General features: G+C 39.0%; 1 long non-coding RNA gene across 1 annotated transcript in view; it reads left to right on the top strand.

Annotated features, from left to right (window-relative positions):
• The window catches only part of LOC128474102 (uncharacterized), a 29,944-nt gene extending 9,986 nt beyond the window's left edge, over positions 1-19,958 (top strand). Inside the window, exons 2-3 of the long non-coding RNA XR_008346312.1 lie at positions 19,156-19,230; positions 19,685-19,958. This is a non-coding gene — a long non-coding RNA (uncharacterized LOC128474102). The remainder of the gene's footprint in view (positions 1-19,155; positions 19,231-19,684) is intronic.
• The last annotated feature ends 5,572 nt before the right edge of the window (positions 19,959-25,530 follow it).

Here is a 25,530-nt window from a genome sequence, read left to right as displayed (position 1 = left end):
CCCTTTTTTGCTTGAGAACTTGCCAATGTGAAGGGGTTGAAACAAAATTCTCCATGACAACTCAACTTTAATGAATAAACCCCAATAATTTATATTGGGATATGTTTTATCTAAAAAGCTGGTTGTTTGGTCATATTTGCTTTTGTTTTGCAATGTTGGCGTTTGTTTTTTTCATAGTATTTGCATGAGTTATAAATATACTAAAAATACAGCTCAAATGTATTTAGCATTCTTTGAAATTCAAATGGTTTAAGAGCTCAGCTCCCCATTAGCAAAAAACAAAAATATACCGTAACAGAATATAGTCACCTGCACCATTAGCTGCCTTAACCACTGGGTGGAAGCCCTATTATTATTCTCAATAAACAGTACAGGCCCATTCATAAACAAGCGATGCCTACTATGACTGCAGGGATGGCTATAACAGATGTGTTTACCAGGGGCGCTGACCAAAGGCAGCACGCCCTGCTATATCCTGACGCTCTGGATTAGATAGTACAGAACACCTACTGTGGATGTCTGCACAGATATCCCCAACTGGCCCATTGAGAGCTGTGCTACACTACTAAAGTGGTCCAGGGTCTACACCCCCTATCCAGCCTGCCACGTTAGGTCTACTCAGCCTAGAGCATACCCCAGGGCCCTCTAATGTCTTAAACTAGAGATTTTCATTGGAATGACCAGTTGTTTTCGGTTGAAACAGGTTTTATAGGAGCTTCAGTAGGCCCAGCATTCATTTCCAAATTGAATTTAAAAATGTGTAGATGTGTATGATGGCTTTGAAAATGCAGTTTCTGTAGATATACCCAATGGTTAGGGTATTGCTTTTTTTTAAACTTTTAAATAAAATGCATCATTTCATTATGTTATGTGACTGTTTTGTGCATGTGGAGTGCGGTGCCAGATTCTGCATAGGCAATTGTTATCATTCAGGACAGCGGGCCATAATCTGATTAACAGATGTTGCGTAACCTATAGCTACAGTAATCTTTTTCATTCATGCAGTGCAGAGATTGACATAGGTGGTGGGCAAAGTCCAAACAAATTTAACTGTGTTATTCTTACAGCTAGGAGATGCACTGTTGCCGTCAACTGAAACAAAACGTATTTTCATTTTTCGGTAGAGATAGATTTACTGAAGCATCTGGAAACCCAACATAGAGTAGGATCATGTTGGATGAGATTCCGCGGGGCTTTGGTTTTATCTGTGAAGTTTAGTTACTTTAAAATAAGCTTCAGGCCCATAGTTGTGATATTGCAAGCAAATCTTTCCCTCTTTGTTACCTATACTCTCTGCAATTCTATCTGTCACTGTCGACTGAGTCAAGCTAGTTGAAGAGGCTTTATCCTCCTGGCGTTCGAAGCACAGATGGTCCTGTTTCATTTAGTCTCAGTGGGATTCCTACCATATCAAATGCACTGGGACGAGTTTGTGAATCCAGGCTTTGTGAACAATGTTCTTCAGCTGTGAGTTTGATTGCTCCAGATAATTAGCATAATCACTGCCAATGCAAATAGGCTGCGGATATTTGATATTTTGTGACATATAGAACCAAAAACCATTCAGCGCTATTAACCAAACTTAAAAAAAAAGAAAAAGAAAATACTTAACATACACATATTTCATTGTGTTCCCTTTTTATAACAAAGTATTCATTTAAAATTTCTTGTGGACTTCCTATTTTTCCATTTACTGTTACAGTCATTGTTTGAACGTAGGTTGTTTGATTCTCTGTTTTCTGCTTCCATCTGACTTCTTTAAATAAAAACCCTTTTAGATTGAAAGCGGTGAAACTAAATCCTCTTTTCATCAAAAAAGATAAGTATACTAAAGGAGGTGGCAGATGATTTTACTCCTGTTTCTCACGAAAGCCTCCACTGTGAACAGGGACGTTTCAAACAACAATGAGCTCTGAACGTAGAGTGATGCAGCCAAGCGCCAGCTTGAAGTTATACTGTCTGGCATTCGACTTGAGACCAGGAGCTTCCGATAGTCTAATAACGATGCGAGTCTTTTGATTAGAAGTATAGAATTTGGGTCCCAGGTTCAATTATTTCCAGGGGCCATCTGGAATTATCTGGCTTCCAGTAGATCACAGCCCATCATATTAATACCCCAAGGTTCCCTAGATGCTGAAAAAAAGAAAAATGTCCACCACCCCTACCTTGTGACCCCACATGAACACACAATGCATTAGCATTCAAGGTACGCATGGGGGTACCCCTTGTCTTTGAACAAACTATAGTCCCTGATGGCTGCTTTGATTACATGTGCGAACCTCCTTTCTGGTAGTGAGCTTCTGTACAATAATCTGCAATGGCCCTGGAGCCCAAGGAATTTCTACACACTTCCATAATATGCCACATGTAAATTACTATTACATATTATCCTTTCTGCTATTTATTATAACTATTTTACTAATTATTGTTAAGAACTAAAAGACCCTGCTCAGTCAGATCCTGCAGTGTGGATCAGACATCATGTGGACACTGCGGTGTCGGTACTAACACTAACAGCGTGAAGACACCCTGCAAGATGCGAGCACCATGAATGTAAATTACTTACAAATCCCTGACAAATCATTAAAATGACAATTTTTTGTTATTAAAAAATAACCGTACAAAACACACTGTACTCTTTATAGACTGTTCTTAATAGACTGCTAGCACATTGCAAATAAATAATATTATGTACCTTGTAAAGTCTGTTGTCCTTTTAGTTGGCAGCAAGGCAGTTGATAAACAGATTCCGGATTGATCCCTCCTCACCAAATTGTTATATGATGCACTCACTGCTTGTTATGTCCTGTTTTATCCATTGTTCAGTGCTGTGTAATATGATCTATAAGTTAAAATAATATATCGGGCTTCAATACAAGTGGACGATTGCAGACTTTCACATACAAAACAATACTTTGATAGAAACCTTTATGGCATAATCCTTTTCATGTCTTAATGGCAGCTCTTCTTGCCAATGTAATGTACTATGAAACGCAAAAGCCTGCTGCTGCTCCTAAACAGCTGGGGTGGGGGAAGCTCAGGGTTTGTTATTATCTACACACAAATGTTCTGCTTTTTTTGGACAAATCCAAAACTAACCCAGCTGCATATTCAGAACAGTTCTGGATAGTGAGAATGCACCTATTATTTTATTTAGATTCTGTTGCTGTATTGTTCAACCATACATTCTCTATTAAAAATATTATGGATCCACTTTAAAAATATGACTTTTTCCAAATCTAACATCTTCGTCAGAGTTAATAGTTGAGCAAATGGTTCATTTCACAATATTTAATCTGTTACCAGGCCCAAATATTAATATGCAATTTAATCTAGGCTAATGGTTGGAATGCATTATAACAGATATTGATTCATAAATAAGCAGTACACAGACACATCCCTTTCCTTGTTGGATGTCGTCTCCTGGTTTGGACTTACTTGTGCCCTCTGTTGATGTGTTTCCTGAATTTTTTGATTGTTGCCAGTGTAGCAAGCCCCAACCTGGCAACAATAAATAAACATCAAACTGGCATAATTTTTTTTTATATACGCCCAGATTTTTAAAAGTGTAAAAAATAACTACACTTTTATCAGATATATTTTACTATGGGAGCTACTTATGTCTCCACCTTGGCTGTAACAACACCCCTCTATGGATAAAGAATCATTCAGCACTCAGGAGTGGAAAAAACTCTTGTGGGGGAAACATCTGTTGAAACCATGGCTTTGAAGGATTATCCATTCATCTGGTTTATGCTCTGTTCAAATTTAATTTGTAGTGAAAGCAGGAGCCTAAAGTCAACTTGACAACTTTATCTTATAGTTAGTGCATCACAAAGTATGTGTTACACTGTAACTGAACATTTTTGGTTTCTAAGAAATGCTGTTGTGAGGGTATAAAAAAAATCATATCAAATTGTTAAAAAAGTAGCAGCAATAAGAACATTACAATTGTTTTACAATCGCCCATAGTAATTAGAAATCTCTACTGTATCTGTGACAAATGTGTAGTTTATGTATAAATTTATGTTTATGTTGGTGTTTTTAAAAGTTGCTGGGCGAGCCAACTTGCACTTTAAGGTGGGTTGAATGCTGGAATTGGATTGGATAAAAGCACTTTTACTTTGAGGTCTATTCCCTAAGAGGTTGAGTGATCAATCGCCTAGTCAAGAGACTAGACTTATCTCTGGACACTAACACCTTCAAAACACCATTCATTAGTCTGCTAGTTGTTTGCGAGGTCCATCCAGGTTCCCTGAGGTAATGGGAGAAAAAAGTAACTTATCTTTTAAGGGTTCCCTGGACAGAGCTTATCAAAACAATGTGAATGATATGGCTACTTACATGCGATGGCTAAGTATGGTCGTTGATGGGCTTTTTGTCTGGGGAATTACATTGGTATTTTCATACTGTGTATTGAACAGCCATTCTGTATTTTCCGACTTAAGACTTGATTTAGTCAGGTAATAAAATAAACCCCATTATAAGTTGGCTTAAAGGTGCTCTTCCACTTACTCTGCGGAATTTAGAAAACTTGTACGTTAGAAATCTACGTGCTAGTGCTTTTGTTCACCACCAGAAATAGTGGTTTAATTAAGAAACATTATCTTATTGATATCTGCCAGAATCCATTCATTTTCTAGTTAAAGAAACACAGGCACTGGTATTTTGTTGCAAAGAAACCTGAAAGGCTTCCTAAATGTTGGCCCTGTTTTCATGTGATCAAGGAGAGAATAAAATACCGATGTGCTAAGGTTTATTTTCTCAAGAGAATAGAGTGAAACACTGCCTTTGACAGCTAAATGTGCCATAGACTTACTTTCTTTTCAATTAACGTAGATCTGTAATAAGTGAATGGAATTTCCAAACTAAGTGAGAGAATGAAACTTTGTTTTTGTTAATAGTATAACGTTTTTACTCAGGGCATCTTTGTCACCACATCATTCACTCCATACGTTGTAAATGCTTTTGATGGGAGGCCTAAACAATACCATATTGTTCAGCTCAGCCACACAACAGTAGCCCATCCACACTTACAGTGCTAAGTGTTGAAGTGGGTAGTGCTTAAGAATCTCCTGTCCTCTGTAGTATTACTCACTACAGAGTTCTAAACTGCCCCTGGAAGCAAAATCAGAACAAGCTCTGTGCGTCAGGAGCTTCATGAAATGGGCCGAGCATCTACACACAAGCCGAAAATCACTATGCACAATAGCAAGCATTGTCTGGAGTGGAGTTAAGCGCTTTGCCACTAGACTCTGGAGAAATGGAAACATGTTCTGTGAAGTGATTAATCAGGCTTCACCATCTGGAAGTCTGATGGGCGAATCTGGATTTTGTGGATGCCAGGAGAACACCACTTACTAGAATGCATAGTGTGCTGTAAAGTTTGGTGGTGGAGGGATAATATTCTTTTCCAAGGTTTGGGCCCCTTAGTTCCAGTGACGGTTAATGCTAATGCTACAGCAGAAAAATAAAGTTTAGACAATCGTCTTGCTATCCAACATCATGGCCTGACCTCGCAAATGGGTGGGGCAACTCAATAGTAATGCCCACGATTTTGGAATAGGATGTCAAACAAGCTCATATAGGTGTGTGATGGTCAGGTGTCCACATACTTTTGGTCGTATAGTGTGTATGTGTATATGTCTGTATATATATATATATAGTATGTATATATAGTAAGAAGCTCTAGGCTCTATTACAGCTTTGTCCAGGGCCTGATTAAGATGATGACAAGGGAGGGAGAGGTAGATAGTGAGAAAGAGGGTAGTAAGAATATTGAAATAAAGACTGAGAGAATGAATTAGTGTGTGGATGAATTGTGTGAATGAGTGAGAGTATGAATGTGTGGATGAATTGTGTGAATGAGTGAGAGTATGAATTAATGCGTGGATGAATTGTGTGAATGAATGAGAGAATGGATGAATTGTCTAAATGATTAAGAGTATGAATTAATGTGTGGACCAACATGGCACAGGTAGTGTGTTTATGGGACAAAGATGGCCTAGGACAGGCTGTTTGGGGACAAAGATGGCAAGTCCTATGTGTGTCATCTGGGTGCTGGTCAGGTTCTATGTATGCAGTGTGGACGAGAGGCTTTGGGGTTTGCAACCTGTGATCTATGCCTGTAATTTAGGGGTTTTATCTATACCTTTAATGCTGAGTTTTTATGTGAATTCCAATTGATCTATAGCTGCAAAGCTGGGTTTGTGTGTTATTCTGTTGATCCATATCTGCTATGCAATGTTTCCATACATTATTTATGTATACCTGCAAATACAGGATTTGTATGTCTGATTCTATGCCTGCAGTGCTGAGTTTACATGTGAATTTCAATTGATCTATACATGTAAAGCTGGGTTTGTGTGTTAATGTGTTGATCTATACATACTATGTTTCCATACATTATTTATGTATACCTGCAAATATAAGGCATGTATGTCTTATTCAGTTGATCTATACAGGCAAGTGCTGTTTTATGTGTTGTTTATTGGATCTATACCTATTTTTTGGTGCGGGAGTGGATAGAGTGATTGCATGCTAGGGAACGTGGAGTGGGGCCCAAGGAAATGCTTGCGTATGGTTCAATTTTTTCAATATAAAATGTATTGGCAGCAGGGTCTAATATGTATATATATATTGGCAGCAGGGTCTAATATTTGTATATATTGGCAGCAGGGGCTAATATTTATATATATTGACAGCAGGGGCTAATATTTATATATATTGACAGCAGGGGCTAATATTAATATATATCGGCAGCAAGGGCTAATATTAAAGAAACTGCAAGGTCAGCTGTTGTTTTGAAATCATATTTCAATCATAGTCTTTACTTCAAATAAATAAGTACATATTATGTAGTAAAAAATGCATGCCTAACGCATATATATATATATATATATATATATATATATGAGAGAGATATATATAGATATCTATATATATATATATATCTATATATATATATATATATATATAGCTATATATATATATATATATAGATAGATAGATAGATAGATAGATATAGCTATATATATATATATATATATATATATATATATATAGATATAGATAGATATAGCTATATCTATATATATATATATATATATAGATATAGATAGATATCTATATATATATATATATATAGATATAGATATCTATCTATATCTATATCTATATATATATATATATATATATATATATATATAAATATAGATATTACACCTGTGTGTGTGATCTCATGCGCTTCACAGTGTGTCCCTGAATGGCAGAAATAAAATGTGGTCACCCTAGTTGCAGTCCATACAATAAAAAAAAATATATCATGCGTTACACTTTCTTGATGCTGGCAGTGCAAAATGAATGAATAGTGGGGACTCTGGGAAGTGGGCCGGATGCTCCACGTATAGCGCATGTGTGCCACCAACATCCAAGACAGGAAGCGTGGGCTCAGTCTCCACCAGACGTGCAAAATAAAGAGTGATGGAAAAGTCACTTGACACTAGCAGTTATTCATCTCTTCGGTGACCATAGAAGTAGCATTGGGTGGAGTCAACAAATAACAATAACAACAAAACCAACAACAATAGGTGACAGTCACATTGCACATAACTATGTATATAATAAGATGAGAAAATATAAAGACGTAGTAGGTATATTAAAATGAGCATTTGTCAAGCGAATTATGCCCAATCCGATATTACTGGGGCCTCACAGTACCTGTAGCCCAGGGTCCTACAATGTCTTTATTCGGCCCTGGCTTTGTCAACGCACTTATGACACCGCTATGCTAAATTACAAAAGTCTTATTCTCCTGAATTAATGTCTACTGTATTGACAATGAGACTAAACCAGTAACAGTTTTATTCACGCTATACCTTATAGTCAAACTGGCCCGCATGTCAAGAAGGGAATACACCCCCTGGGCCAGTCCAAATTTTTTTAATGCCAGACCACTCTGGGAGGTAGCTGCTCAGTGGGATCATGTAACATGACATTTTGTGATCCTACTGGAGTAATGCAGTTTCACATAACCAACTTTGCTTTGCATCAAAAAGGACCATCACTGACATCTTTAGAGCAGCAAAAATGGGCAGACAGTATAGTTAAAACATTGTGATTTAGGAATCATTACTTTCCCACGTGTTAAATATATTTCATTTATTTGCTGTGACTAATAGGTCATAATTGCCATGTAATACACCCTGCTTTCATCATTTAAAAACAAAGAAAGTGATTGATGATCTTCTTTTGGTCAGCTTCCCGTAAAGAACAGGCCTTGAAACAGTCGAATATGGCATTGAGCATAGTGCTGTCAGTGATCCAAATGTTGCACCATATTGTTCATAGGAAAGTGAGAATAGCAATAAATAATATGCTGGACAAATAACCTTGCGTCTTTCCAAACTGAACTAAACTACGTATAAATGTGCTGTACACTAGAACAAGATTAAAATTGCCGTGTAAGGAATTGTCTCCTGCTTGATACCTCATTGCAACTCAGTAAGAAAAGATCAAATGAATGACCTCTATGAGCTGTTTTCCTTTAAATTAATTCAAGAAAAAAGTGTACGTAAATATGACAAGCTATGATTTTGTGGAGTGGGTCACATCAAATAATGACTTTATCTCTTTGTTGTACTATATACAAATGAATTTAACAGATTATATTGGTCCATAAGAGGATATTAAGGATATAATGGAGGATATAATCTTATTGAGAGGTCGGGTGTGTCTGCTACACCTCCTTGACAAAAATGCCGTGACATAGACACACAGTAGTACAACAGTACATCAGATGATCAAATTTGTGTATCAGTGTTAGGCAATAATTACTTTTGTAAGGAGGCTGTTACTAGACTTGTGTATTCAAATTCACATGAATTGCAAATTTACAGTTTTTTGGCAAATTTGGCGATTGGTACAAAGCCATGAAAACCTCCAACTGGGGAGCGAAAGTCACCGAAAGCACTGCAATTTTGGCATAAGTACACCTTAGAGCGAAATGACGGCATTTGCTATGACGTCCTCTCCCTTAATTATCCAATCGGGGGAGAGGATGTCAAGGAAAGTGTCGCCTTTTTTGCCTTAATGTGAACTTCACCCACGATGGTAGTGATTTTGCTGACATCCTCCCCCATGATCCTCCACTATGTGGGAATCATTTAGTCATCAAGTAGTGCAAGATATGATGTATGTAATGCTGCTTTTACTTATATTGAGTTACATTCACTCACTGTTACAGTCAGTAGAGAATGTGGAACAGCATCTTCAACACTGTTTTTGAAAATGATTTACGTTTGGCTTAAGAGTGACTTAAAGGGCAAACACTGGTGACAGACATCTCAATCGTGTCATTGCATTGTGAAAATTGTGCTACATGCTATAGTGTGACCTAAAATACACTTCCCCCAATACATAGTTTGGACCCAAGTTTCTTAAAAACAAACAAAAAATGTTGAGTGTGTGATCAGCACTGAATACTAAGCAATGTTGGATCATCTGAGCGCTCAATGGGTTTGAGACTTTTTTACTTTGGGATGTCGCCCTAGCTTTCCCCATTCCTGCCCTTATGTACAAAAATGAAAACAACAGCAATCCCACGTGAGCATCCATATATGAAAAACTGAGGATCAAAACTGTAGCAGCCATCATAGCAAACAATAGAATGCTTCCACTTTTACATATTTGCACCAGAATTGCTAATCAGAACAAAGGCTTGTTTACACAATATTTTTATTAAAACGTTCCACTTCACCTCACATCTTTATTTTTATTTCTGCAGTTTATTCGGATAGCGAGAACATTTTGTTTTGAAGTTCAGTTTTCCTTGTCAAGCTTGATAAGTTCTGTCCTCTGAATGTTATTGGAGATTCTCTGTTCCAAAATGATCATATAAGCAGTGTGGATGGATATTATTCTATTTTTGACTGAAATTATATTACATGACTTTAATTTTAACAATTCAGGCTTTTCTTTCATCGTGGCAGATATGAGAAGTGCCTGTGTTTTGTTTTTACATATTTTATTTTCTACAACTGTAATCCGCAAATAAATTATTAGTATTTGTTCTAGTTGCGGTTCTGTTCGGACTGCATTGACAGTGACTGACTCTTGACAAGATGCATAAATTACTAAGGAGCAGGGCAGATTTCACCCAAACCCATGTTATTTTAGCTGTGAGTCAACACCATTCGTTCTGAATAATTTTGTAATTAGTAGTTTTCAAACATTTCTGGTGCTGAAATTTGCATCGCAGCCATGTGTCAATTTGTTTTTAGATAAATAAAAAAACAGAAATTAAAGTGAATTTTCTGTTTACAAAGAGCACAATAACTGACTAATAGAATGTTCTAATTAAAAAGCTAGATCAATATATGTGGACAGCTTATGTAAGCAAATAAAATATCATTAATAAAACTACACTGGAATAGTCAAACCGTGAAGGGTAACAAAAGTAGTAGGCAGTAGCGTACCTAGCGGGGGGCGGGGGGGGCGGTCCGCACCGGGTGCCGCTCATCAGGGGGGTGCCAACTTGCCGGCACCCGGCACCCCTCCAGAGACGGACAGTAATGTCCGCCGCTGGAGGAGCAGGCTCGCAAGAGAGCGGTATCGGAGGTCTTTAACAGACCTCCGATTCTGCTCCCTTGAGTGATTTTAAGCCGGTTCCCCTGAACCGGCTTAAAATCACTCAAGGGAGCAGAATCGGAGGTCTGTTAAAGACCTCCGATTCTGCTCCCTTGCGATCCGCGCGGCAACTGCTGCTGTGCAGAGGGCACTGTGGGCGCGGCTTTAGTGCCGCCGGGATCTGACAACAAACCCCGGCGGCACTGAAGCCGCGCCCACAGTGCCCTCTGACCCGGAAGAAGACAGTAGAAGAGGAGCGAAGAGGAAGACTGCTGTAAAAAGAAAAGACTGCTGTAAGAAGAAAAGAAGTAGAAAAGAAGGTAGGAAATCATTCATTAAGACTGAGTGACAGTGAGAGTGGATTGGTATGTGTGGATTGGTATGTGTGGATTGGTATGTGTGGAATGTGTGGATTGGTATATGTGTGGAATCTGTGGATTGGTATATGTGTGGAATCTGTGGATTGGTATATGTGTGGAATCTGTGGATTGGTATATGTGTGGATTGGTATATGTGTGGATTGGTATATGTGTGGAATCTGTGGATTGGTATGTGTGGAATCTGGATTGGTATGTGTGGTATGTGTGGAATCTGGATTGGTATGTGTGGAATCTGTGGATTGGTATGTGTGGAATCTGTGGATTGGTAAGTGTTGATTGGTAAATGTGTGAGAGTGATGGGTGTTATGCTGTACCGTTTCCAATGTCTTTTTCATTATAATTATGCTCTAAAGTACATCATAACTCCCATCACTCTATACTGTTCCGTACAGTGGCAGAGCTGGGAGACAGAGGCCTTGCACCCCCACCGCAGGGTGCTGGTCAGGTTCTATGTGGGCAATGTGGACGCTGGCTTTGGGGTGTGCAATCTGTGATCTATGCCTGTAATTTAGGGTGTTTTATCTATAACTTTAATGCTGAGTTTTTATGTGAATTCCAATTGATCAATACCTGAAAAGCTGGGTTTGTGTGTTAATGTGTTGGTCTATATCTGCTATGCTATGTTTCTATACATTATTTATGTTTACCAGCAATTACAGGATTTGTATGTCTTATTCAGTTGATCAATACCTGGGGTGCTGTTTCCATGTGTTGTTTATTTGATCTATACCTTCAGTGCTGAGTGATTTCCAGTTGATCTATACCTGCAATGCTGGGTTTGTGTGTTCTGTTGATTTATACCTGCAATGCTATGTTTCCATACATTATTTATGTATACCTGTAAATACAGGATATTTATGTCTTATTCAGTTGCACGTGCTGTTTCCATGTGTTGTTTATTTGATCTATACCTGAACTACGGGAGTAATTAAAAGAGAGTTGTGGTTTAGTGACGTAGGGGACAAATGGACTTTGGGGATGATTACGGGGAGAGGACCTCCCAATGTCACGGTGCAGTCAGAAGAAGGGAAGGCTGTACTGACTCTCACAGTCTTCCCCTGATCTGCAGTTGAGGGCAGTACAACATAATCCCTATCACTATACATCGATCTAGACATTTACAATAATGCAGCATAACCCCTACCACTATATACTAAGCCAGACACTGAAGTGGTAGGCCTACACCACATCAATGGCTTTGTATATAGTGATATGGGTTATGCTGCATTATTGTAAATGTCAGGCTCAATGTATAGTGATATGGATTACGCTGCCCCACCGTCAATGTGTGCTCAGTATAAAGTGATAGGTGTTATCCTGTATCACCGGCAATGTGGGCCTCAGTATATATTAACAGTTATGTTGTACCACCGTCAGCGCGTGCCTCAGTATATAATGGAAACAGTTATGTTGTACTACTGTCAGCGCGTGTTTCAGTATCTAATGATAGCAGTTGTGCTGCACAACTGTCAATGTCTGCCTCAGTGTATAATGATAGTTATGTTGTACTACTATAAGTGTCTAGCTCAGTATATAAAGATAGCGGTTATGCTGTACCACCATCAATATCTGGCTCAGTTATAGTGATAGGTGTTATGCTGTTCCACTGTAGTATCTGGCTCAGTGTATAGTGATAGGAGTTATGCTGTTTCACTGTAATGTTTGCCTCAATATATAATGAAATTACTTAAGCTGCACCACCGTCAATGTCTGTCTCAGTATAGAGTGATAGGCATTATGCTGTACCACCGTCACTGCCTGGCTCAGTATATAGTGATAGGTGTCATGCTATACCACAGTCAGTGTCTGGTTCATATGGTATATATAATCATGAGTCGACACCACTATATATGCAAATGCTTAAATAAAAAGAGAACAATGTTATGGTGACTCCTGATTATAATATCAGAATTTTTTTTAGTTTATAGTGTCTTTAGCTGCTTAGCCAGTACTTAATTTGTAATGTTTGTCACTCATTTGTTAGGGTTATTAAAGAAAGCACTATTATATGTTCAGTAAATGTTATTTAAACATATTTATTTTACTTATAAGTTACAGTTGACATACAGTTTACAAATTGGTGCAATAAATATTCTTGCCAACATAATTTTGTAGATGTCTTTACATTGGGGGGGGGGTGCCACTTACAGGATCCGCCCCGGGTGCCAAATACTCTAGGTACGCCCCTGGTAGTAGGCTTGCTGAGTTTGAAGTATGGCACCTGACCGGTGTATCTCATGGGCATCTTCCAGGTCCTCAGCTGGGACATCATGTTTCATTCAGCCACTGGTAAGCAGGACGGGTCACATGCATGGCGGATATTAGTCAGGCATGCTCAACCAGTCAAAGGATGCAACGTGTCATCAGCTTTCCAATGTTGGAAGACTGGCTGGTGTAGCAGGTCTCAGCATCCACGGCAAACGCCTTGGCTTGTTGATTTTGGACCCAGCCCTAGAACTGTTTTCTTGGTTTTGGACCAATTGTCTGTTTTACCCCTGGCATGTTTCTGGTTATCAGGTTATCTATTCCCCTTCTCGCTGCTACCCTCTTTAATTGCTAAGGCTTGTTCTTGGCTTTACTCTACCACCTGCGTTTGGTCCAGGGCCCCTACCACCCTTCATCTATATACAAGTAGATTCTAGGACAGGGGCGTCCAACCCGAGGCCCTCCAGCTTCTGCAGGACTACATCTCCCATAATGCTCTTTCAGCTAAGGGGCTGGCTGAGGAGGATGGGATATGTAGTCCAGCAGCAGCTGGAGGGCCGCAGGTTGGACGCCCCTGTTCTAGGACTATTGAAAGACCTGTTTGGAGATCACTCATAGAATCTTACAGACAACGTGGGCCTCCTCTATTCACAGCATGGAACATTGAAAAAGTATGCAGCCCCTGACTGAAATTTACTATCCCAGTATTGTCATACTTTGTTTTGTCTGAATGCTAAATGAACCACCCTCCCTTTATGATAATAATATTCTAGTAATAATAATATACTAGTAATAATATAATAACATATTTTAGACTCTGGTAATTTAATTAGAATTTTTTTCGCATTTCTGCTTAAGTTTTTGCTAAATTATATAGACTCTCTTTTTTTTTTCTTTTTTTTCTTTGCAGTATTTGTGTTTACATTCACTGGCGGATAGTGTTTGTAAAGGAATATTTGAATACATGAGTCTTTGTTAGCTATAACGATGCCCTGAGATTAAAAACGATCTCTATTATTAGCACTAATGCATGACAGCATAGTGTAGGAGGTAGGAGAGCACTTGGGCTCATCATACCTATTGTATTGTTCAGGGCTGGTCGATACACAGAATCACTCACTTGCCTTTTTTTACCAAAGGATTCATGGATTCTTTTGAAATTTAAAGTAAGTATATTATCTTTTACATATATTTACTGAAAATCGATAGCTTAGGCTTTATTCACTAAGAAGGGAGTTTCTATTTCAGCTCACAGACTTCATTACGCATCATGAATGTTTACCTCCCATCTCCTTCTCTATACATGTATCTGAAATGGATTGTGTATGAATGAGCCAAAATTAATCTGTCCTTATTTTAATCTGTTTAGACCTGTTTTTATCTAATTCCAACTATGTTCCAATAGTTTGTAAATTGGTAATTACAGTCTTTGGAACTCGAGTAATTGTTATGTGACACTAAGTGTTTCCTAATTACAGGTAAGAAGATATCTAGACCTTTCACCTTTAGGGGCAATAATGAAGGCAATAATTTTCAAGTTTAGGCATTATGATAAACTATATGTATTCATAAAGGTACCAGCAGGCAGGGATACTGAAATAAAGTGTAAGCAATGGGTAGAGTGGAGGACAGAAATATATAGGAGGGGACTTGAGTCAAAAAGTTGAATGTACAACACTGTGAATAAAAGATAATGTTACTTGTGTGTAGTAGAAACATGAAATATAGATGTGAGAGTGCAGATTTTGTTTGTTATTGGTTATTAGACTTGTGCATCCGTATTCGGGCGAACATAAAAACAAACATGAAGGGTGCTCAGCACAAATACCGAACATACGAACATGACGGCGGTAAAACGTATTGGAAGACGAAGATACACAACACGAAGAATCTTCGTCTTGGTTTACTAATGCCCCTGGTCCCTTCCCCGTCTAGCCTACCTTATCTACGCAGCATCACAGGGGTTAACGGCAGCGGAAATCCGTAGGTTCTCCGTCAGAAGTTAAAGGGCTGTGTGAACGATTTTATTGGTCGTCGGCAGGGGCCTCCTCTGGCATCAACCAATTGGTTGATGCTAGAGGAGGCACCTGCCGGTGACCAATAAAGTCGTTCTTATGGCCCTTTAACTCCTGATGGCGAACCTACGGATTTCCGCTCCCGTTAACCCCTGCAATGTTGCATAGATAACGGGAGCGGAAATCCGTAGGTTTGCTGTCAGAAGTTAAAGACCTTTAACTCTTGGAGCGGGCAGACAGGCCAAGTTCCCGGTCAGGAGTTAAAGGCAACTCTATTGGTCGTTCATACGGACCTTTAACTATTGGAGCGGGGAGATCAGTGGTGTCCCCCGGCCAAGTTGCGGCACCAGGTTTTTCAAAGTCTGTACCAGTGACTATATTGGTCGCCAGCAGGGGGCTCGTCTGCCATGACCGGTGCACTTCATTGGTTGATGGCAGAGGAGGCCCCTGCCGGCGAACCAATAGAGTTGCTCGTACGGACCTTTAAAATCCTGGTGCAAAAGCTGCTGTTTAGTTCGTACCGCATTAACCCCGTATTAACCCCTTCTACAAAAAAACAAACAAGAAGAATGTACACAATATTTGCCCCAAACCGAACACAGGAATGGGCGAATATTTGTGGAATACGAAGATTTTTTTCCCCACGAAGACGAACACGAAGAGTTGGCCAGCGCCCAAGTCTATTGGTTATGCATTTGGTGTTGTAGGGCTTAGCATTACATAATGAGTTTATAATAAAGAACGTCTGTGTGATGTTTATCAAGGCAGGTGCAGGAGATGAGATCTCAGGGTGTGGAATATAAGGCAAAGAAATGGGGATTAAAATGCAGAGAATGACTGGGCTGCAAAGCAACATGATTTAGAATTGGCCGACGTGATGTGACAAAAGGAATAAATTGAGACGAGATTGCACAGACAGAATATGTTGATAGAGGCTAGTAGATTGGGCTAAGATAACAGTGCTAGAATACATACAAATGGCTAATAGGCAGCTGCCGGATAACTTTATATGATGCAAAAACTAGATACTAGATACTTTTTTCACAAGAAAAAAAGTAAAATACTTGCCTTAGGAAGAAGATGAAGCTCCCCATGACTCATTTACTTCACTTACCACAGATGCACACGAGGGGTCTCATTAGAAAAATACTACTACTTAGTTCTCTGAGCTCTCCTATGCATTAAAGTGCTTTAAACCTGTGTGTCTTACACACTTGCACCCTGTGCTTTCCCCTAATTTATACATCTTGAATGCTCGCTAGCCTGCTAATGAAGCTAATGGGTCATCAAGCCAAAAAAGGTGCTTTGCAAAGTGTTTTCTTTATAGTTGGAGACTAGGCACCCTTTATCTAACACAAAAATGGTACTGTTAAGTAAAATTGCATTAGTTACCTTTTAGTACTGAGTTTTGTACAGCTTATAAATTGCTTGCTGCGTGTAAGCAGGCCATGCAGAGTATAATGTGGCCACTTAATTATTTATCACTAATTGGCTGAGGCACCCAACTCCTAACCTGCCTTGAATAGCGGCAGATTAGGTTTCCAGTGGCTACTTACATATTAATGTTCATATTTTATTGTGTTACAAGTTTTTGGATTGTTTGATCTATTTTCTTATCTATACCTAAGGGGGGGGGTACTTATTTGTATTATTAGCGTTCATAGGTGACAAGATGGGCACCTCCGGATTATAAATTTATTTACTAAGCCTGTAATCTAGCTACAGGACATGCATTGCATTCTCGGATTCCATGCAGGAGATGTGTTAGTCAGAATACAACTCCATACACGCAATATCCTCACCTCCAGTCAGCTCTATCGCTGGCTCGGCGAAGGATGCAGGCGAAGGTGGTCTACTCAGACACATGTGCAATGCAGCAAGCTCTTCCAATAATGTCAATGGGAGCACTTTCCTGTCTCTGATTGGTGGCTTCAAACAGCCAATCATCAACAAGAAATGTCAGACCTGGAGGAGGGGGCAGCTACTGCAACAGGGCTGCAACTTCTTGGTCAGGTCACTGTTTTTAGTTTATTGTTTGTTTTGGTTTTTTTTTTGAAGTATGCATATTAACATACTTGTGATTTGATTCTGTATAGGTCAAATTCGCTCTTTAAAGTGTAGCTGTATCCTTCTTTTTTTTTTTTGCACGCTTTTATGCGATTTTGGAAACATGCTTTATATTCCACAATCCACTCCAAAATATTAGGGGGTCATGTGACCTGGTTAATATTTTGCATGAATCTTCTGTGATATGATCTGGTCTTACCTTCGGTAATATCTTCTGACATTAATCTCTGTTGTTTATTCTTACAACACTTGTCCTTGTATTTATTCAAGGAACACATATTCTGGGTGTTCAGTTTGATACCCTCATGATTTATCCAATTAAAGGTACTGTACCACTTAATCTACTGAATTCTATTAAATGGAGAGAGTTTTCATGTGTTTTAATGGTAGGTTACCTTGGGTAGTAAGTTGTAAAACTTGCAGGGACCTTACTGACAATGTGCTTAGCGCCAATAACTTTTCACTGAAGTGGGGAAACCCTGCAGATCTGGACACACAGAATGCTTTGGGAAAAGGATGGTGGTTATGATTGAGTTCCCATATTCCTTCTAGCTGCAATATTTTTTCCATAGCTCTGTAAATTCCAAAATAGTTTAGTAATGCAGCTGTACACTCGTAAATGATCCATAACTTTTACAGTGACGTTTGCTTTAGTTTAGAAGTTTGGTCATGTTTTTTGTAGATAAAGTAGAGCAGTATTTTAAAAATGGACATTTTGCACCTGTCCCACCTGTTTTTTCTGCACCTGTTGTATATCACTGGAGTGTTAAAGGTGTCAAACCACGAGATTTTCAAACCTGAAATTATAAATAGTATAAAAAAACATTGAAATTTCATATTCATTAAGAAATATTTTTTTTTTACATTTATGTTGGCGAATATATTCTTTTTGAGCAAGAGACATTTCAGCAAGTGGAAATATCTTGTTAAAATATTATAAAGAAAAGCGGCTTTATTAGTGACGGTCTCTCTGCTTTAGCAATGCACAAATACAGTATACACTAAACAAGGTAACCAAGTCATAAAAAACAAATAGTCAATGGACCAACAAACCGTCGGAATCAACAATCCTCTACTGCCACCTATCCCATTTCACAGGAAAGTAAGTGAAATAGTTTGTTTCATTATTTATGATGTCATATAGTAAAAATAGAACTGTGGTTAAGTGGTGACAAAATCCTTTAGATAAAGGAACTTTAGTTTTTATCATCTAGTATTTCAGCTACTTATCTTTGTGTATCTATGGCCTGATATACTGAGTTTATTTTCATTTTTTAAGCTCATTGATAATGATTACTAGCAGGGTTATTTTCTTTACAATAAATGTTATTATGGCTTTTTTGTTTCTGAATATATTTTAGTTAGGTGGCCTTGACAGGCCGTGGAGCACTGCGCAAGGATGGGTTATGTATCATAGTGACATTGGAATAAATACAAGCGGGTGTGGGAGGCGCTGCTCTCTGGGGCTTGAAACAAAATACTGGGTTTCTTCAAAATGTTCCCTGGTGGCTCATTTGTTCTGCCCATAGATAGTTTACATTAGCTAGTCTGTACTCTGACTGCTTAACTCAGATGTCGCGTGACACTTTTATAGGTGATTCCTCTTCATCCTTAAAGGTATTTCATAGACTAACGTTGGCCCCAAGTAGCTGATTAATCTGTATGCTAGCCCCACCCCTGGATGTACCCGCTGGCACTATTCAAACATAATACATTAGCCCAGACCCAGAGGGCTACAAAGAAAGATTGTAAAGATAAAAATGTCTTATAATGGCCTTTGAAAGCAGGTAAGGGCTACACTAAGTAGCTGTTTTGCAAAACTACCTGATGACATCACCACTCTTTTTCTTGGTTTATTGCAGAATGCAGTGTTTGTGCTTCACCTTTACCTGCTGAAGACAGAATAATAGAGTTGGGATCTTCAATTCTGTGGAAAGGTCTGTAATCGTGTTCTGGATATTTATGTTTATAAGATCCCTTATGACATCTGAAATTATGACTAAGTATATGTTCAGATTCCTCCTTTTGTAATTAAAACATTATCTTTAACACTTCACGAGTCTTTGTTCCCTATACACTAGACATCTGCAAATGTACCAAAATATTTGGATGATTATGCTTTTTACGTTTGGAAAATGTGTTGTCATTCACCCTCATTCACTCACTCATGCTCTTTCACACTCTTTCACACTCTCATTCACACTCTCTAACACACTGTCATTCACTCTCTCATTCTCTCATTCACTCTCTCTCTTACATGCTCTCGGAATCTCTCCCTACCTTCTCCATTTATGTACATGACTCTGGGCCACACACCTCCACTTCTCATCTTGCATGCACTTCTCATCCACTGCTGCAGAAAGTCTTTGTTCTTTGTATGCTTCTCCGTAGACAATGGGACGGGGACATGACTTAGAGTGAACTTCCTGGGAGAGGGTGTGCCCAGAAGCTCCGTCCTTTTGCAAGAAGTAACCGCCCATGAATTTCCACAAAATGGAAGCGCTTCCGGGCATATTCTCTCCCCCAATCTTCTAATCAGGGGAGAGGATGTACCTAGAATGTCCACCATTTTGCGGAAGTTCACCGGGGGAGGGGTTGTGTCCCTGTCCTGTTGTCCACAGAGAAGCAGACAAAGAACAAAGACTTTTTGGAGCAACGGAATAAGAGAGAAGAAAAAGAAAATGCAAGATCAGAAGCAGAGCTGCGCAGCATGGAGACAGCAACACGAAATGGTTGGCAGAGAAGGTAGGGAGATATTCTGAGATAGCATAAGAGAGAGAATGAGAGAGTGTGAAAGAACCAACAAAATTTTAACAAAAAGTCTGAACTCTTTTTTTTTTTTCTTTTTTTTTTTGTTTGTTTCCCTGGGGGTCTCTCCTGGGATTCATACGAATTGCTGAAATATGCAAAAAAAATTAATTCCAATTCATACGAATCCAACTGCACTAGTCTAGTATATACTAATGTCTTAATTATTTAGTAATGCCCAAAAGAGAGTTTGCAACTTGTTTGTGAATTACCCATTTTCCGCATAGTATGGCTAGCCTATGGTAAAAGCAAGCAATTTAAACTACAACTCTCCTGCCAACTCTCTGTTTAGTAAATGTCCAGCTGTCTAAAACTTTGTGCGTAGTTTGGTAACCCATATAGTTTCTAGACTATTGATAAGTAAAAAGCACAAGCTCGAAATTGTCACTCACTCATTGATTCAACTTCCAGGGTATATAGTCAGGGAACGAGCGCTATGTGCTCAAAACATTCGTACAGGTTTCGCGAGTTTAGCTCACCTTTTCCCAAAAAGAAGAGCTGTTCTCAGTAAATACATTGTTGCTAGTATAAGAAGATCAAAGAAAGTCCCCAGGCAGCTAAATAGGTTCAAAACAACTTAATTTAGTGAAGAACTATTTGTAAAATGTTCCCAAATTCTCTAAAAAATACACATTAAAAACAATACCAAATACAACCTGTACAAAAACACTACACGTCATGATGTTTATGTTACAACATGCATGTGAGTAGTAATTAAATGTGTCAAAAATATAATATAATACTAAACTGACAACTGCAAGAAGGTACCTCAAAAAGGGACATTAAGCCACAATATATAAAATTGCATAATTAAATATAATAATCCACAATGTAAATGGGGATGCCTAGTGCCGGAAATGCAGATTGGAAAGCCAATATTCAGAAATAGGCTGCTTTATTTTTTAGTAGTATATGAGGGGCTAAGTTAGCATGGATTTAATTTATTTTAAAAATGAAATATAGAACAGCATTGCAAGGTTTATTGTTAAACCTTTTTACTGCGTTACTACATAGGGTCTTAATTGATTTGCGGGACTCATGCCAGGAAATGCTACATAGTATAATTAAAGTTACCACATTAGTGTTTTTATTTCTCAACTTGCTACAATGTAGCAATGTTAAAGGGACAGCTTTACTGTCCACTGTAGTCTAATCAACAAAGAATTCATATTAAAGTACTTTAATTTGTTTTGTTTTTTTTAGTTCCATATGTTTTCTTACCTAAGAAAGCTGCTATGCATGTGATAATATAATGACATGTTCCAGATTTCGTTGTCCTCCTACAGCTAATAGAGCAGAAGCTATTTTTTCTCAAACACGGTTAAGTCTTTGGAAATAATTACATAAGCCTTGTATGTTTTGCGCTGCACTATATTGCAATCTAATTTATTTTATTGTTTTTTGTTTGCCAGGAGCGAGTGATTCATAGTCATTAAGGCAACATGATAAATATGTCCAATGTAGTAAAGCACACAGGGATGATGTTCGTGCCAGAGCGATACACAGTGCCGTCTAGAACATTGTATTTCTTTTGACACAATAAGAGGGCATAGGTCAATAGCAACATTTACTATATATTTTAAAAGGTGTCGATTTGAAAAAACTCTTCTTAGATTTCATTAAGTCGATGTAAAGCTGAGTGCTGGAGTAAGACTCTCCAGAAACCCTAACGCAGGCTTGCACTCACACATGCACACACTTAAACTCTGCTTAAGTTCCAGGTGCTTTGTTCATTTCTTCCTACATTGTGGCTGGATCATAGTGCCAACCTTCTAGATAAACTCTTGGGCCAGATTTGCCGCACAGGGGGCCTAGTGTGCTTAACAATTAATTTGCTGCTACAATAAATAAATTGTGCAGTTTGGAAGTGAAGTTTTCTTGTGGAAGCTCTCAGGAGCCCTTCGGTGAGACTGCCCTGTGTCTCTAAATGACTTCGTTGACTCTTTATACTGTATTGTGAATGTGGGGAGATTACATTTTTGACACAACTCACCACATGGTCTTGGCATTTGATTTGCCATAATTTCACATGAACCCAAAGTGAGGATTGTATTTGAAGAATGCTGGTCAGCCCAAGTCGGAAGTTGCAACATACCTTATGCACATTACCCACATTGTATCTTAAATAGTGCGTTGGGGTGAAAAAAATAGTATTTACAGAGTCATGAAAGTAGTTATGTCTTAGAGAATATGGGTATAGCAGCTGATTTGTAGCTGATAGCATATGACTGCTCAGGCTACCTATCACAGCTCCAACCATCCCCTGCCCCGTTTTGCCCCCACCAACTCCATATAGTTTTGTCAACACCAGCAGTTGGCATCGCTATCTCCTGCCTCTCAAATGAAGATGTAAAGAGCCCTAGGAATGGCACTGGGAAAGTTCCAGAAATGGTCACATAACATAGAATTTGACAGTAGATAAGAACCGTTTGTCCCATCGTGTCTGCAGGATTTTTCCTGATGTAAAGACTTAGACCTTAATCAGCCCTTGGTCTTCTCTTAGATTCAGGATAGCTTTAGACCTCTACCACTCCTGATAGGGGACTGCTCCGTTTATCCACCCTCTCGGTAAAGTAATTGGCTGGTACACATTCAATCAGGAAAAGCCAACATGATTTTGAATTAACCTTTCACCACCAAGAGTAAATTGTTAATATGCTGTTATATGACCTAATTTAGTTGAGTTTGTATTTTGTTCTACTGGTAAAGGTGACTTCTTAGAATGCTAAAGGAGTAACCTGAGCACATGCCCCTTATTACCTTGTAAATTATTCAATCATGTCACGGATCAAATTATATGTAAAGTAGGATTTTGATACATGTTAGTAGAACACAAAAATAGTTTGTCATTGGCCCTACTATACACATGCTAGTAGAAAACGAAGGGAATCCTGTCTATCCAGAAGTAGACCTGCCTTCAGTAGGGTAGAGGAGAGGTTCTCATAGAATTGTTTTCTGTCTTCTAATGGCTCAACACTCGTATATGAAGATTGAGATTGACAGAGCCCACTATGATTTTGATATAAAGTAATTTTGCAACATGGACCTAATAAAAAATGTATATTATATATATATATATATATATTTTAGGGACTTTTGCATACTCTGGAATTTCATATGAATTATTCCCATGCAAAAATATATATATCATTTTAATTTCAGCTTGAGGCTGGCACTGCTTGTTTTCTAGGACTCCTCTTACGCATGCAATTATCTTCTAAATAAAGTCTTCCATGGCAACCAAACCTTCAGTTCCCTCGCATAAATATAGAAAATGACTAATGTTAAATGTGAATGATACTAAAGATAGTCCATCCTGACAGTTTTGTCCTCAGAGAGGAAACAGCTAAGAACGGTAAAGGCTTCGGAGTAAATCTGTTTATGTGCTAAATGGGTACTGCAACTATGTGGGTGGGAGATAATGAAGGAAAGATTTAGTTAGATCGTCCTATCTATTGTACAGCTATGATATTCTCTACCATCTATAATGGTGATATATATATATATATGTATATGTGTGTATACTCAGAGTTCCTTGATGATGTTCATTATGTTAGCTGAACAGGCTTCTCCAATGCAGAAAAATGTAAATATCTCAGGATTACTGTCTTCTTGTACGACATCAACTACCAGGACCTGTCAAAGCTGTCATTAATATAGCCACTGATACTGACGGCTATGTACAGACTACTAATGCGGACATGTGCAAAACCAACTGCCTAAACTGCACAAACAGGTAGCAGCCTATCAATGTAGTTGCACACGTGTTTCCCAACCACACATCCCAACCAGGCACACATTTTTCTACTAATTCTGTATGAAAATAAGGTCCATGCTAAAATTCCTCTCTTTAGTGATTCTTGTCAAGTAGGCATCTTTGCCCATTGCAGAAATCTGTGTGAGTGTGTTGAAAATATTGTATGTACACTACCTTTGCGCACAATCACGTGCATACGATGTTACCTACATCATCCAGGAGGACTGGGTTCAATCACTGAATCTGTGATGCCTGGAAAATTCCCTGCAGTAACAGAACAGCATTTCACCCTAAAAAGTTTGCAAAGATTTTGCTCAGGAGAAAAGTATAGTTAAAATGATACTATTTATTGGCTAACTGAGAGTTTAATTGCAAGATTTCGAGACCAAGTTGTTAGGTCCCTTCCTCAGGCATTAATCTGTGCGGTTATTTAAAGAAACCATCCACAATAACCATGCATGATTCATGGCCAGCTCAGACCTACACATAGGACAAGCTCATTGAAGCCCAGTGCTAGATTATCCATTAGGCACTCAAGACATGTCCCTAAGGGCTATTTAGCTCTTTTGAGGCCCTGATATTGTATATTTTGTTCTTTTGTGCCCTGTTAAATGTTTTATCTATTATTTTTAGAGATACTAATCTTTAAATAAAATGATGAAAAGTGTAAATTCAACCATTTTCACCAAGGTCAGTCATCCATGCTAACTACGCGAGAAGGGTCACAGGCAGTAGCGTACCTAGCGGGGGGCGGGGGGGGGCGATCCGCACCGGGTGCCGCTCATCAGGGGGGTGCCAACTTGCCGGCACCCGGCACCCCTCCAGAGACGGACAGTAATGTCCGCCGCTGGAGGAGCAGGCTCGCAAGGGAGCGGTATCGGAGGTCTTTAACAGACCACCGACTCCCTTGAGTGATTTTAAGCCGGTTCAAGGATTTCCCTTGAACCCGGCTTAAAATCACTCAAGGGAGCCGGAGGTCTGTTAAAGACCTCCGATACCGCTCCCTTGCGATCCGCGCGGCAACAGCTGCTGTGCGCCGGGGTTTGTTGTCAGATCCCGGCGCACAACACTGAAGCCGCGCCCACCGCTGTCCGTGCCCTCTGACCCGGAAGAAGACAGAGAGGACAGAAGAACTGAAGAAGAAGAGGAGCGAAGAGCAGGAAAAGGAGCTGTAAGGAGAAAAGAGGAAAGGTAGGAAAGCATACAGTGAGAGTGGATTGGTGTATATGTGTGGATTGGTATGTGTGTGTGGATTGGTATGTGTGTGGATTGGTGTATGTGTGTGTGGATTGGTGTATGTGTGTGGATTGGTGTATGTGTGTGGATTGGTGTATGTGTGTGGATTGGTGTATGTGTGTGGATTAATATATGTGTGTGGATTGGTATGTGTGTGGATTGGTATGTGTGTGTGGATTAGTATATGTGTGTGGATTAGTATATGTGTGGATTGGTATGTGTGTGGATTGGTGTATGTGTGTGGATTGGTATGTGTGTGTAGATTGATGTGTGTGGATTGGTGTGTGTGTGGATTGGTGTGTGTATGGATTGGTATGTGTGGATTGGTATGTGTGTGGATTAATATATGTGTGTGGATTAATATATGTGTGTGGATTGGTATGTGTTTGTGGATTGGTATGCGTGTGGATTGGTATGTGTGGATTGGTAAGTGTGG

Source organism: Spea bombifrons, chromosome 2 (assembly GCF_027358695.1).
Source record: "Spea bombifrons isolate aSpeBom1 chromosome 2, aSpeBom1.2.pri, whole genome shotgun sequence".
NCBI lineage: Eukaryota > Metazoa > Chordata > Amphibia > Anura > Pelobatidae > Spea > Spea bombifrons.
Note: the sequence above shows the minus strand (reverse complement) of the source record. Positions and strands in the feature narration are given on the sequence as shown.